Genomic DNA, 15,376 nt, shown 5'->3' with positions numbered 1-15,376 from the left:
GTCTGAGTTTTATCCAAAAAGCCAAAAGAAACCACTGCAGGCTGTTTCCCTCAATATCTTATGAAAAACTTGAAGCACAGAGAAGTTGAAAGAATTGCACTGAACAGTCCTATACCCACCCTTTGGATTCTACAGTTAACCTCTTACTTGATTCATCACCTGCCTTCCTATGCATCCTTTTACCCAGTGAAGAGATGTCAGGAGGAAGCAGAACCGGTGAGAACTTTGCAGCTGCCCTGAGCATAGAGGGGAGCCCGACTATAGGGCCAGGTGAGAAGCAGAGGGGTCTGAGCTGACACAGCAGCACTAGGAGCAGAGGGGATGGTGGCTGTGAGCGGTTGTTGGAGGCAAAAGAAGCTGTGGGTCTTGTGAGTGGTCCCGGGGGAGGGAGGTGCCTGAAGGAAGGTAGGATTGTCCTTCAGGTTTCGCAGGTCTGGAAGTCAGGAGGAAGGACTCAGCTGGACTTTTCCATACTTTGCCAATGTATCTGTGGGGTGTTTCTTTGTTTGTTTGTTTTCTCCTTTTAAGGATGGAAGTTGCTGGGCTAAGGGTCCAATTGGAGCTGCAGCTGCCGGCCTACACCACAGCCACAGCAATGCCAGATCTGAGCCGCATCTGTGACCTATGCCGCAACTTGTGGCAATGCCACTGGATCCTGAACCCACTGAGGGAAGCCAGGGGTTGAACCCGTATCCTCATGAATACTAGTCGTGTGCTTTACCTGCTGAGCCACAACAGGAACTCCCAATGTGTGTGTGATTTTGATGAATTCACCCTACAGTGTCCAAAGTGAGAAGAGCAGCGCCAAGATGGCACCGTGGGGAACAATGACATTTAAGGGCAAGTGGGGGAGGGGCTGGGGCGTGAAGGAGGCTGCGAGGTGCTTCCAGAGACGGAGGTGGAAATCCATGCGAAAGAAAGTCCCTAGAGGAGTTCCCGTCGTGGCGCAGTGGTTAACGAATCCGACTAGGAACCATGAGGTTGCGGGTTCGATCCCTGCCCTTGCTCAGTGGGTTAACGATCCAGCGTTGCCGTGAGCTGTGGTGTAGGTTGCAGACACGGCTCGGATCCCGCGTTGCTGTGGCTCTGGCGTGGGCCGGTGGCTACAGCTCCCATTGGACCCCTAGCCTGGGAACCTCCATATGCCGCGGGAGCGGCCCAAGAAATAGCAACAATAACAACAACAACAAAAAGACAAAAGACAAAAAAAAAAAAAGAAAAAGAAAAAAAAGTCCCTAGAGCCACTGCTGGAGGATGCTGCATTTCCGGAAGGAGGAGGAGGTCATTGCGGTCAAGTGCTACAGACTGGACGGTCAGCCAAGACAAGCATAGAAAAAACGTATTGGCACGTGTGTGTCCGTAAGTGTGTGCACACACCTGCCCACGTGTACGGCCTCCACATTGCTTGTCTGTGCCTTTTCAGGACGATTTGCTGGACGCCTCCTGTGCTGTGCCGTGCACAAAGATCAAAAGGTATGTCTCCACCCACAGGCAGTTTATAACCAAGGACGGAAGGTGACATCTGTACATGTTGCCATATGAGACAAATGTCATATTAAGGTGTCAAAATAATCATCACAACGGCTCCCTTTCACTGGGCATTGACAGTGAGCTTGGCATGGGCTGTTGTAAACATAACATTTAATCCTTACAGGAACCTAGTAAGGTAGGTACCACTCTTGCCTCCGCTTTACAGATGAAGAAACTGAATTACAAGGAGAGCGAATCAGTGACCCAGGGTCACATAAAGCGCTGCAACAACACAGAGGGAAAGTTTGGTTTCTCCTGGAAGAGTGGTGGTGGTGTGAGAATCAGGAAGGCTTCATGAAAGAGGCAGCATCTCAGTGGCTGTCCTTCCCCGCCTACCAGAATGTTGAAGGATTGTTTACTGCCTACAGTGTGCGGCAGGCCCCAGGAAGGCAGGTTCCTCTCCCTGAGAACAGGCTTCCAAGGCAAGCGATACTTAGCTACCACCAAGTGCTAGGTGTTACCATGGAGACGCAGGGAGGGGGAGAAGGAGTTCTTGCCAGATGCTGGGGGTTCCTCAAGATGATGCTGGGGAAGGCCTCTGGTGCTGGATGGTCTGATAAGACTGAAGTGCAGATGGGGTAGGTGGAGGGAAGTGGCAGGAGATGGGAGCAGGCAGGGAGAACAAACTTAAAAATTTCCTGTTGAGAATCCTGTAAGACCTTAAGGTAATGAGGAGCCATTATAGGATTTTTACTGAGCAAGTTTGGGCTTTTTTTCTGTGGGTATTTACGGGTGGGGGAAAGTGAAGGTTTTTAATCAATTCATACAAATAATAAGCATAATTTGAAATAAAATTTAAGGAGTTCCCGCTGTGGCACAATAGGATGGGCGTGGTCTCCGGAGCGCTGGGACGCAGGTTCAGTCCCTGGCCCGGCACAGGTGGGTTAAGGATCTGGCGTTGCTGCAGCTTCGGCTTAGGTCGAGACTGTGGCTCAGATCTAACCCCTGGCCTGGGGATGCCATAAGAAAAAAAAATTCATTAATTAAAATAAAATTTTAAACACTCATATCATCATTGTAATAAAATAACTGTTTTCACTTATGTGTGTTTCCTTTGGTCTCTGTCCACGTGAATATGTTTTACACAACTGTGTATCTATATCTATCTGGCATAACTATATTGAGTGTACATATACCTTGTTGTCTTCCTGTCAATTGCAACGCAATTGCCCTTTAGCACTGGGAAATTCTCCTTAGGTATTTTATTCTCTCCCCTTCATTTTCTCTGTTTCTGCGTAGACGTCCACTATCAGATGTTGCATCTCCTGGATGGGTCCTCTAATTTTTTTTCTTTTTTTTTAAATGGTTTTTATTTTTTCCATTATGGTTGGTTTTCAGCATTTTTTCAATTTTCTACTGTACAAGATGACCCAGTCACACACATATATATATACATCCTTTTTCTCACATTATCCTCCATCATGCTCCATCGCAAGTGACTAGATATAGCTTCCAGTGCTGTACAACAGGATCTTATTGCATGTCCACTCCAGATGCAATAGTTTGCATCTATGAACCCCAGACTCCCAGTCCATCCCACTCCCTCCCCCTCCCCCTTGGCAACCACAAGTCTGTTCTCCAAGTCCATGGGGTTCTTTTCTGTGGGAAGTTTTATTTGTGCTGTATATTAGGTTTCAGATATAAGTGATATCATATGGTATTTGTCTTTCTCTTTCTGACTTACTTCACTTAGTATGAGAGTCTTTAGGTCCATCCATGTTGCTGCAAATGGCATTCTTTCTTATTTTTTTTTATGGCTGAGTAGTATCCCATTGTGTATATGTACCACATCTTCTTAATCCATTCATCTGTTGATGGACTTTTAGTTATTTCCATGTCTTGGCTATTGTGAATAACGCTGCAGTGAATATAAAAAAATGGAAAACTTCACGAATTTGCTTGTCATCCTTGCACAGGGGCTAATCTTCTATGTATTGTTCCAATTTTAGTATGTGTACTACTGAAGCAAGCACAGGTCCTCTAATTCTATCTTTTCTCTTACTTTCCATTTCTTTCTCATTTTGTATCACTTTCTGAGAGATTTCTTCAACTTGAAGCTTCCGATCCTTGTGTTTTTTCGGCTGTCACAGTTTTAATTCATGAGTTCCTTTTTTTGCACCCTATTTTTAGTCTATGGAACCAACATCTTCTTACCTCTCTGAGGATATAAACCAATAGTATTGTTGTTTTGTTGTTGTTGTTGTTGGTGGTGGTGGTGGTGGTGTGTGTGTGTGTGTGTGTGTGTGTGTGTTGTGTATAGTTCCATGGAATTTTCTTAAGGCCGCACTCCTGGCATATGGAAGTTCTCAGGCTAGGGGTTGAATCAGAGCTATAGCCACTGGCCTACACCACAGCCACAACAATGCCAGATTCTTAACCCACTGAGCAAGGCCAGGGATTGAACCTGCGTCCTCATGGGATCGCTGAGCCACACACAATAGGAACTCCAGTTCCATGGAATTTTATCACAGGTATGACCACAATATGATCACCACCAGAATCAAGGTACAGAACTGTCCCATTAACACAAAAGAAACTCTGTTCCTTTTTTGCTGCCTTATCTTGTTGTTGGTTGTTGTTTGCTTTTTAGGGCTGCATCTTCGATGTATGGAGGTTCCCAGGCCGCACGTTGAATTGGAGCCCTCCTACACCACAGCCACAGCAATGTGGAATCTGAGCCGTGTCTGCAACCTACACCACAGCTCACAGCAATGCTGGATCCTTAACCCACTGAGCAAGGCAAGGGATCAAACCCAAAACCTCATGGTTACTGGTCGAATTCATTTCCGCTGTGCCACAACGGGAACTCCTTCACTGACTTATCTTGTGTTTAAAGTACTTTTATTGTATCATTTTAATTCCACTCTTTCTATGTGTTTCAATCTATTTTTCAGTGATTGCGCCAGGCACTGTACTAGGCATCTTTTTAGTTTTTCTTTTTTCTTTTTGTACTAGGCATCTTATAAGAAACGATTTCAGGTTAATATTGACTTAAATCAAATAAAATATAGCAATGGCACTCTATTTCCTCCCCTTTGATATTCTATTTTTGTCAAATCTATTACTTCTAGTATGCTAAAACCCCAGCAATACAGCCTTATAATAATTAGTTAAACAATGTCATTTTTGAAAGACATCAAGGGAAGGAAAAATACAGATGCATGTTTTGTATTTACCCACGTGTTTGTCATTTCCCATGGTCATTCTTCCTGCAACTTAAACCTTCCACGTGAGGTCCTTCCTTTTCAATCTCAGGGACTTCCTTCTGCAACATAGTTTGGCTAGCAGTGCTCTCTCTGTATTTATCTGGGACTGTCTTTATTTTGGCTTTAATTTTTTAAAATTTAAGTAAGAAATTTATTTAAACAACAATATGTTTGACTCAAAGAGAAAACTGCCTTTCTTTAAAAGTAATTTATCATTACTTAAAGGCATATGGCCATACATGTAACAGCTACATACTAAAAAAAAGTTACAAAACTGTCCTTGATTTTACAAAGGTAAATGAAAAATATTGAAATTCTCTAAACAATATATGCAGGATATTTAATAGTAAGAGCTAATCAGTTTACAGAATATAAAGATGGGAGTTGAGTGAGTATGTTCCTGATGGAAAAAGGAACACGTTCATATATTTCACATATTCATATATATGAATATATTCTGTGAAAATACCTTTCACAGAAACAATATTTTCCCCTACCTCATCTTCATTTGGGGTCGATGAAAATCCATCATTGGTCATTTAATCTTTTTTAAGTGAGAAGCTTGTGCACACGTCCCAGTCGCTTCATGTACAATGAAGGAATGGGGAGGAGAGAACGAAAGAATAGAAAAAATTATTCAGGATTTCATGGAAGGAAATGGCAGTTGTCTAATTGAGAAAGTGTTGTTGGTTTGCGAATACAGGCAGGTCCTCTTTCTAGGAGGTACTGTCTGCTCTAGGAATATTATCACTTGTGTCTGTGCCCTCCAGTTTCAACCATGCAGATGTGTCTATTTCACTGGTCACCTGCCCATCAGATCAGAACCTTATCTGCCTCACCCATAAATTTGAATTGTCATTCAAAATAGGCTTTCTTTAGTTTACTAGGTGGTATATGCCTCTTTTTTTCTTTTCTTTTTTCTTTTTTCTTTTCATTTCTTCTTCTTTTTTTTTTTTTTTTTTCTTTTTAGGGTCACTCCTGGGACATACGGAGATTCCCAGGCTAGGGGTTGAATTGGAACCGCAGCCCCCAGCCTACACCGCAGTGACAGCAATGCGAGATCTGAGCCGCCTCTGCGACCTACACCACAGCTCACGGCAACGCCAGATCCTTAACGCACTGAGTGAGGCCAGGGATCAAACCTGCATCCTCGCGGTCACTAGGTCGGGTTCTTAACCTGCTGAGCCACGGCAGGAAATCCAGTACATGCTTCTGAATCTTCAGTTGCACCGTGGAACCCCCCTGCCCTCCAGCTGCACATCAACATCGCCTTGGTTCTTAATCTGGACCAAGGTTTCCATCCCCGAAAGCGATACTGGAGTCTCCTAAGCTGCTGCTTTCACAAAAGAGATACCAGATCCCACCAAATGAGCCCACAAACAGTGCCAGGAATGACAGAAGAAGTCGTGTTCATTCCTTTTTTTTTTTTTTTAGATTTGATTTGCTAATATTTTACTGAGGTTTTTTTGCATCTAGTCTTGAGATCTTTCTTCTTTTCTTGGTATATAATGATTTTTATTTTTTTCCATTATAGCTGGTTTACATGTGTTCATTCTTGAAGGATAATCTTTTCTGCCTTGTTCTCTCTCCTCCTTCTGGGTCCCACATTACACATGCATCGTAGAGCTTGACATGGTCCCACAGTCTCTGAGGCTCTGCTCATTCTTCTGTTCTTTGGCTTGGATTTTTATTCGTCAGTTTTTGAGTTTCCTGATTCTTTTGACAACTCCAATTTGTGGTTGAGCGCTGCTAATAAAGTTTTCATTCCAGTGATTTTACTTTTCAACCACGGAATTTCCATTTGGTTCTCTCTCTCTCTCTCTTTTTTTTTTTTTTGTCCTTTTGCCTTTTCTAGGGCTGCTCCCGCAGCATATGGAGATTCCCAGGCCAGGGGTCGAATCGGAGCTGTAGTCACTGGCCTACACCAGAGCCACAGCAACTCAGGATTTGAGCCGAGTCTGTGACCTACACCACAGCTCATGGCAATGCTGGGTCCTTAACCCACTGAGCAAGGCCAGGGATCAAACCTGCAAACTCATAGTTCCTAGTCAGATACGTTAACCACTGCACCATGATGGGAACTCCTCCATTTGGTTCTCTTTTCTTTAATTGTTTCTCTACTGAGATTTGGGGGAATCATGGTCGTCTATTTCCCCTTGATTCTTCACAGATATTCGTAATACCAGCATCTGCTACATGCAACCTCTGGGCCACTCAGAACCGGTTTCTGTTGATTATTCTTCTCCCCTGAATACGGCTCACACTTTTCTGCTTCTTGGTGAATCTTGGAGTATTTGGTGCGGAGGGTTGTTGCTGATGCTGCTGTTGCCTAGCAACTAGACTAGCCTTAAACTGTGGCTTTTGTTTCTCTGAGGTGTGAGGTCACTGATATCTCTACTTGATTTTTCTGTTCTTATATATTAGCCTGATGTTGGAATCTCCCAGTGTCTGCTTAGCTTAGTTGTCTGTCAATCAATGATCTGGGCAGAAGTTGTGCTCAAATACCTGGAGCCCTGAAGGCTCCTGTCCTCTGCCAAGTGACCTGTGTGTGGGCAGGGGGACATATTTATGGTTCAGCTATACTCGCATCTCCAGCTTTTATTTTCTGCTGGGCCCCTCAGTTTCCTGGAGGAAATGGACATGCTAGTCTCGAAGGATACCTAGTGATATTTACATAGTTACCTTTAAAACAAGTTACCTTTAAAAACCATTATGTTCTGGAAGTAGCTATGCTGCAAAGTAGTTGAAAATGAAATTATTCCATAATATTCTCTTAAAAGTAAAATTAGAAGTTCCCACTGTGGCTCAGTGGTAACAAACCGGACTAGTATCCATGAGGATTCAGGTCCAATCCCTGGCCTTGCTCAGTGGGTTTAAGGATCTGGCCTTGCCCTGAGTTGTGGTGTAGGTTGCAGACGTAGCTTGGGTCTGGCATTGCTATGGCTGTGGCATAGGCCAACAGCTGCAGCTCTGATTCGACCCCTACCCTGGAAAAGTCCATGTGCCTCAGGTGCAACACTGAAAAGAAAAAAATAAAGACAAAAGTAAAAATATAGAGCGAGACCTGGCCTGTGTCCCTGGCATTGGTGTTCCGGCTGTCCAGCAGAGCTGACCATGTGGCTTGGATGTCAGCTTTCAGTCTGTGCATATGCTAAACCCATCAGCCAGGAGCTGTCCCCTTTCACTGAGAAGCAGGGCTGATGCCTGGAGCCCCGGGTGTGCAGACAAATCTGGCTGTGTCTCCAAATTCCTGCTCACAGGCTGTATGCTAAAACTGCCAAATCAGTCCTGATTTTCTCAGTGGTGTGAGTCTGGGATTCAGTCAGTCTTACAGCAAAATCAGAGTTGTTCTGAGTCACTCAAAATCCACCTTGTCACTGGCCAACTAACCCTCTTAGCCCAGCACCAAAGGCCTCAGGCTCCAACACCCACAAACAGCAAAATCTGCCTTGTATTCTGGGTTCCTTCTACCTTTTACGCTCCTCAACTTCGCTTTTTAAATTTGTTTTTTTAATGTCCCAGCCTCACAAGGGTGAGGAAGATCACCCCTTGAGAGTCAGAACCCTCAAAATGTTGGGAATATCTCTGAGATGAGAATTCACTTCCACTGACAGGTCCTGCAGGTGACATTTGTGAACAGACTGTCTTGGCTTTGGTCCTAGATTCAAGAGAGAAGAGTAAATACTGAGACTTTTAAAGGTCCAAGCCAAGATTCCTTTAGAAAATTTCCACATAAAAGTTAAGTTTCTTGGAGTTCTCCTTGCAGCTCAGTGGGTTAAGAATCAGACTAGTATCAAATAGGAGGCAGGTTAGATCGCCTCACTTAGTGGGTGGGTTAAGGATCCCAGGTTGCAGAGGCAGCTTGGATCAGGCCTTCCTGTGGCTGTGGCTCCGATTCCACCCCTAGCCTGGGAATGTCCATATGCGCGGGTGCGGCCCTAAAAAGACACACACAAAAACCGGTCAGTTTCACATCTTTGTGAAATACAGTCCCCTGGAAGAGGTTGACATGCATAAATGCACAGCATTTGCAGCATCCACATAAATAATCAGGCCGAAATTAGAGCGGGCCTCTCTGACGTTTGAAACTGTCCATCACTCCTTTTTGAAAACTCCCTCCTCTCTTGAACGCCCCTCCTCCCCCTCCTTCTGAGACCACTCCCCTTTGCTCGGGGGCGGGGCGGGGGGGCTTCCTCTGCAGCTGCCTGTCTCTGGGCGATCAAACACGCCCCAGACTCCCGGCTCCATCCCTTCTGAGTTGTGTTTCCCACCTATGCCCACCAGAGGGAGCTCTGTCCCTGCAGAGGCTGACTTTACTCTGTGACATGGTCCATCGCTGAACGGCTGGTACCTCTCCTGGCTTCTGGGCTTTGGGGTTGCCTTTCAGCCTGCAGGCTGCTTTTGTCAATCATCAGAGGCCTCGTGCGCTCTTATTCTCATACACCCCCTGCCTTCAACCTCCCTCTTGCACTAAGATTCCCCTCCACAGGGCCTCCTATGCAAAACCTAAAAGAACACCCAGAATATCATTAACCAACATTACTATTTTAGGGCAATCGTTTAAAAATTATAACTAATGCAAAAAATCCATAAGGAGCAAAATATTCACATTTTAAGTCAAGACAAAAATCGGTATTACTGAGCTTCTCCTTTGGCCTCAGGCTTCAGCCCTGTGCAGCCCAGCCTTGCTGGGTTTCACCCCCTACCTCTTAGTCAAGGATGTCACTTCTGTATTTCTCTCTCTCCGACATCACCTTTCTTCTTGCCCCTGGATGCTTCTTCGGCATATTTCCTGTCTTAAAACAAAAGAAAACCAGTCCCCTGCCTGACCTCACACGCCCTTTCATTCCCGTCTTTTTCCCGTCTTGTTTTTCTTTCTCTTGCACTGACTACAATTGGGCTTTTGTTCTCGACACTTCCCAGGAAGCAGCTCTGGTCAAGGTCACCAACGACCTTCACCTCATCTGTGCTCCTCTTATTTGGCGTCTGGCAGAGATCAACCCTCCTCGAAACTCTTGGCATCTCGGTCCCCCAGCTCTTCTGGTTCTCTCCCCAGCTCCCAGCCCACCCCTTCTCTAGGTTCTCCTATCTTACCGACCCTCAACATCAGAGGCACTTACTCAGAACTCCTAGCCTCACACTGCTCACAAAGAGGGAGAAGAAAAAGGGTCGTAAACCCCAGTGTTTAAAGCCTTTTGATGGTTAGCGCAATCATTTGAGAGATTCTGACAAATAGGATTTCCCATTATGGTGCAGCAGAAACGAATCTGACTAGGAACCATGAGGTTGCAGTTCGATCCCTGGCTTCGCTCAGTTATCTAGTGTTGCCACGAGCTTGGTGTAGCTCGCAGACACGGCTCAGATTCTGTGTTGCTGTGGCTGTGGGGTAGGCCAGCAGTTGTAGCTCCGATTTGACCCCTAACCTGGGAAACGCCATATGCTGCAGGTGCGGCCCTAAAAAGAAAAAAAAAAAAAAAAAAAAAAAGAGAGAGAGAGAGAGAGAGAGAGCGATTTTGACAAATAGCCATCACTTACCATTCCAAGTGTAGGAAGGAGGTAAGATCCAGGAGCAATTCCTAGTAGAAACACAAGCATTGGGGAATGACTATTCCCATCAATGGAACCTATGGGACTTCTGATGTTATGATTTACAATAAGAAATTTACAGGGTCTTTGTTCATAGTTCCCACTACAGAGCTCCTAAAACCTCTGGAATTTCCTAAGTATGAGAGCCATTGAAGGTGTCTTATTTGGTTAATGAGATGACTTTTGGATCACACCTAAGATTGAGGGCTGGTTGCCTGGAGAACCAAGCAGGTGATTAAAGGGTTGGAACTTTCCATCCCATCCCCTTGACCTCCAGGAAGGAGAAGGCGCTGGAGATTGAATCAACTGTCAATGGCTAATGATTTAATCAAGCATGTCTATGTAATGGAGCCTGTATAAAAACCCAAAAGGATGTGGTTTGGAGGGCTTCCAGGTGGGTGAATCAGAACCCTTACACGTGACAGTGTGCCAGACCTAAACTCCATGGGGACAGAGGCTCCTTTTGGGGAGGAACCTGCCCTATGCAGCTCCTCATTTGGCTATTGATTCGTATTATTTAATATCCTTTGTAATAAACCTGTCATCTGGAGAGTAAATGAGTGTCCTGGGTTCCGTGAGCTACCCTAGGAAATGACTTGAACCTAGGGAGGAGGTCGTGGGAACCTCTGATTCATAGCTGGTTGATCAGGAATATAGACAACAACCTGGACTTGGGGTTGGCATCTGAAGTGGGGTCTTGGAAAATGAACACTTAACCTTGGGAATCTGATGCTCTCTCCAGGTAGACAGTGTCAGAACTGAGTTGACTAGTAAGACATCCAGCTGGCGTCAAAGAATTGCTGATTGATGTGGGGAAAACCCACCATATACACACCGAAGATGATGATCAGAACAATTACCCCTTACAGAGGAAAAGTTTAAACTCCCTTGAAGGAATTTATTTATTTGCACTTATTTAATTTTTGGCCATGGCCATGGCATGTAGATGTTCCCAGGCCAGAGACTGAACATGTGCCATAGATGCTGCCATGACAACACCAGCTCCTTAATCCACTGCACCACAAGGGAACTCATTCCTTGAGGGACTTTAAAGAAGACCCAATAAAAGAAAAAATATACTATCTTCATGGATACAATGCCTCAGCACTGCAAACATAAGGATTCTCTGCAAATTAACTAAATGCAATCCTAAATTTATATGACAGAATAAAGTCCTTATGTAGTTAAGACAATGTTGTACAGAAAGACTCACTCAGAGTGTCCGTAGTGGTGCAGCGGAAACAAATCTGACTAGGAACCATGAGGTTGGAGGTTCCATCCCTGGCCTTGCTCAGAGGGTTAAGGATCCAGCGTTGCCATGAGCTGTGGTGTAGGTCGCAGGTGCGGCTAGGATCCTGCATGGCTGTGGCTGTGGCGCAGGCCAGCAGCTGTAGCTCGGATTAGACCCCTAGCTGAGAACCTCCATATGCCAAGGGTGAGGCCCAAAAAAGCAAAAAAAAAAAAAAAAAAAAACAAAAAACGGAAGGACTCACTCTACTAGTTTAAAAATATTTTATAAAGCCATGGTAATAACAAAATCACACTGATACATGTGCAGGCACAGACAAATGGGGCAATGGAACAGAGTGGGAGCTCAGAATCAGATTGGTGTGAATGCAGCTACCTGGGGCATGGAAGAGGTGATAGCGCAGGTCAGTGGAGGAAAACGGCCTGTGGTAGCTGCCGCTGGGAGCCTATCTCACCACATGGAACAAAATCAAGTTGGATCCTGTGTTCAATTGAATATGGTCCCCCAAAGATGTCCACATCCCACAGAACCTGTGAATATGTTAATTTACATGGCAAATGGGGTTGTGTACATGTGATTTTTTTATTTTTTTCACCTTTTTGCCTTTTTGTCTTTTTAGGGCCGAAACCACAACATATGGACTTTCTTAGGCTAGGGGTTGAATCGGAGCTGTAGCTGCCGGCCTGCACCACAGCCACAGCAATGCCAGATTCAAGCCACATCTTCAACCTACACCACAGCTCACGGCAAGGCCGGATCCTTAACCCACTGAGTGAGGCCAGGAATCGAACCCGCGTCCTCATGGATACTAGTCAGGTCCGGTAACCGTCCACTGAACCACGACAGGAACTCCTAGACGTGATTAAGTTAGGTCATAAAATGCGGAGGGTATCTTGGATTATCCAGCTGGGCCCAATCTAATCACATGAATCCTTCAAAGTAGATGAACCTCACCTGTGGCCAGAGTGAGAGCAGATGATGAGATGATGGAAGCAGTTCTTTAAAAATCAAAGAAGGGCGGAGTTCCCGTCGTGGAGCAGCGGAAACGTATCTGACTGGGAACCATGAGGTTGCAGGTTCAATCCCTGACCTTGCTCGGTGGGTTAAGGATCTGGCATTGCCATGAGCTGTGATGTATTTCAGCACTCTACAGCTCCGATTAGACCCCTAGTCTGGGAACCTCCAAATGCCTCGGGTGTCAGCCCAAAAAAGCAAATAAATAAATAAAAATTAAGAAAGGGGGGAGTTCCCCCTTGTGGCTCAGTGGTAACAAATCTAACTAGTATCCAAGAGGACGTGGCTTTGATCCCTGGCCTCACTCATGGGGTTAATGAGCTGGTGTTGCAGTGAGCTGTGTAGGCCGCAGACGTGGCCTGGGTTGGCAGCTCTGACTTGACCCCTAGCCTGGGAACCTCTATATGCCACAGGGTGTGCACAAATAAATAAAAATTAAGAAAGGGGTCACAGGCCAAGGAATGCAGGCAGCCTCTAGACATTGGAACATTCAAGGACATAGATTCTCTTTAGAGCTTCCAAAAGCCAACAGCCCTACTAACTCCTAGATGTTAGCCCCATAAAACTCATTTGGGAGTCCCCTGGTGGCCTAGAGGTTAAGGACCCAGCATGGTCACTGCTGTGGCTTGGGTCACTGTGGTGGCACAAGTTCAGTCCCTGACCTGGGAACTTCCTCATGCCATAGTCATGCCCCCCACCCCCAAAACCAACTCATTTTAGACTTTGACCTCCAAAACTGTAAAATGATAAACTTGAGTGGTTTTAAGTCACTAACTTTGTGGTACTTTGTTGTACCAGCAATGAGAAATTAATTCAGATTCCTGACTTATCATATACTTACCTAGTGGGGTGAATTCCCACTAGGTCCAGAGATAAATGTGAAAAATAACATGACAAAACTTACAGAATATGACTTATGAGAGGATTTGTGAAATTTTTAGAGGGGGAAACTTTTTGAACTGAAGCTCCAAAACACAAACTATGTATGGGAAAGAAAAAAATTTTTTCCTGTTCAACAAGGGGTGCTGTAGAGATAGTTACGATACAGGTGTCCAGGAATTCCCTTGTGACTCAGCGGGTTAAGGATCCAGTGTTGTCACTGCTGTGGTTCTTGTTACAGCTGTGGTGGGCCTTTTTGATCCCTGGCCTGGGAACTTTCACATGCCACAGGTGTGGCAAAGAAAAAAAAAGTGTGTATAGCTGGAAAAAGACAGTTGCAATATCTGAAATCGATAAGGGATTCATATCCAGCAAACTGCAAAATATTTTTTTTGTTGTTGTTGTTGTTTTGTTTTTGTCTTTTTGCTATTTCTTGGGCCGCTCCCGCGGCATATGGAGGTTCCCAGGCTAGGGGTTGAATCGGAGCTGTAGCCACCGGCCTACACCAGAGCCACAGCAACGCGGGATCCGAGCCGCATCTGCAACCTACACCACAGCTCACGGCAATGCCGGATCGTTAACCCACTGAGCAAGGGCAGGGATCGAACCCGCAACCTCATGGTTCCTAGTCGGATTCGTTAACCACTGCGCCACCACGAGAACTCCTGCAAAATAATTTTTAAAAGGCAAGCAACCCAAAGACAAATAGGCAAAGATTATGAAAGCCAGTAAGCTTTTTTTTTTTTTTTCTTTTGGTTTATTTAAGGCTGCACTCGAGGCATATGGAAGTTCCCAGGCTAGGGGTCAAATGCGAGCTGCTGCTTCCAGCCTACACCATAGCCACAGCAACGCAGGATCCAAGTCGCATCTGCAACCTATACCATAGCTCACTGCAATGATGGATTCTTAATCCACTGAGCGAGGCCAGGGATCAAACCTGCGTCTTCATGGCTACTAGTTAGGTTCATTACAGCAGAGGCAGAATGGGAACTCCACCAATAAGCATTTTAGAAAATGCTCCTAATTTTGCACCCGTACCCATCCAAAGACAGGTCTGGGGAGACATGGAAACTGGGGGGTGGAGACATGGGCATAGCCATTTGGGAGAGCCCACTGGCAAAGCAGTGAAACTAAGTTATATGCAAATCTAATGACCTAGCAACCCAACCCCCAGAGAATCTCTCCTGGAGACAAGCCTTAAAAACTTAAATGAATAGAAACAGAAAAAGTCAAGATCCACAGAATGCATTCACATACCTAATTTTAAAACACTTGTAGAGATAAAACCAGCACAGTATAACTTTCAAGGCAACCGTAATCTATTAATGGGTAATTAATCTACACGTAGCACGTTGGAGCAGGCACTGATGCAGGAGGGGAGAGAGTCAGCCGCTGGGACAGAGGGACAAATGTGATGACAAAGAAGCCTTGTCTGCCCAGTGGACAATGGGTTGATCTGAGATGTGTAACCAGCTCAAAACTCTGTACCTGGGTGAGTTAAAAGTCCACAAGGAGAGTCACACCGGTGGTGTCAGGACCCCTTAGTCTTCATCCTGTGTCAACACGCTTGAGCCTCTGGGGTCTTTGATGGCGATTCGGATCCTTAACCAAATGTGAGAACAGCCATTGTAGGAGAAGAGCCATTATGGGTTGAATTGCGCCCCCTCCCCCCAGCTCGTATGTTGGAGGGCTAACCCCCAGGACCCCAGCACGTGACCTTTGGAAATAGTCTTGCAGGGGTAGCGAGTTCCATTGAGATGAAGCCATACTGGAGTACAGTGAGCCCCCATCCAATAGGACCGGCGTCCTCATACCAAGGGGAAGTCAAGGCTTGTGCCCAGGGTTGAGCTTATGCCCACAAAGAGAACAGCACACGAGGAGAATGCCATCTGAAGATGAAAGCAGGAGGGGT

General features: G+C 45.4%; 1 non-coding gene across 1 annotated transcript; it reads right to left on the bottom strand.

Annotated features, from left to right (window-relative positions):
- Nucleotides 1–3,401: 3,401 nt before the first annotated feature.
- Nucleotides 3,402–3,503, bottom strand: LOC146404378 (U6 spliceosomal RNA). The gene has a single exon (XR_014842679.1). It is a non-coding gene; the product is annotated as a U6 spliceosomal RNA (small nuclear RNA).
- Nucleotides 3,504–15,376: the final 11,873 nt, after the last annotated feature.

Source organism: Sus scrofa, chromosome 3, assembly GCF_054392235.1.
Source record: "Sus scrofa isolate SSC_HxYL_T2T_F1_AM1 chromosome 3, Sscrofa_HxYL_maternal_Yorkshire_Landrace_v2.0, whole genome shotgun sequence".
Lineage (NCBI taxonomy): Eukaryota > Metazoa > Chordata > Mammalia > Artiodactyla > Suidae > Sus > Sus scrofa.
The sequence above is the reverse complement of the archived record's forward strand: the minus strand, read 5'-3'. Positions and strand labels throughout refer to the sequence as shown.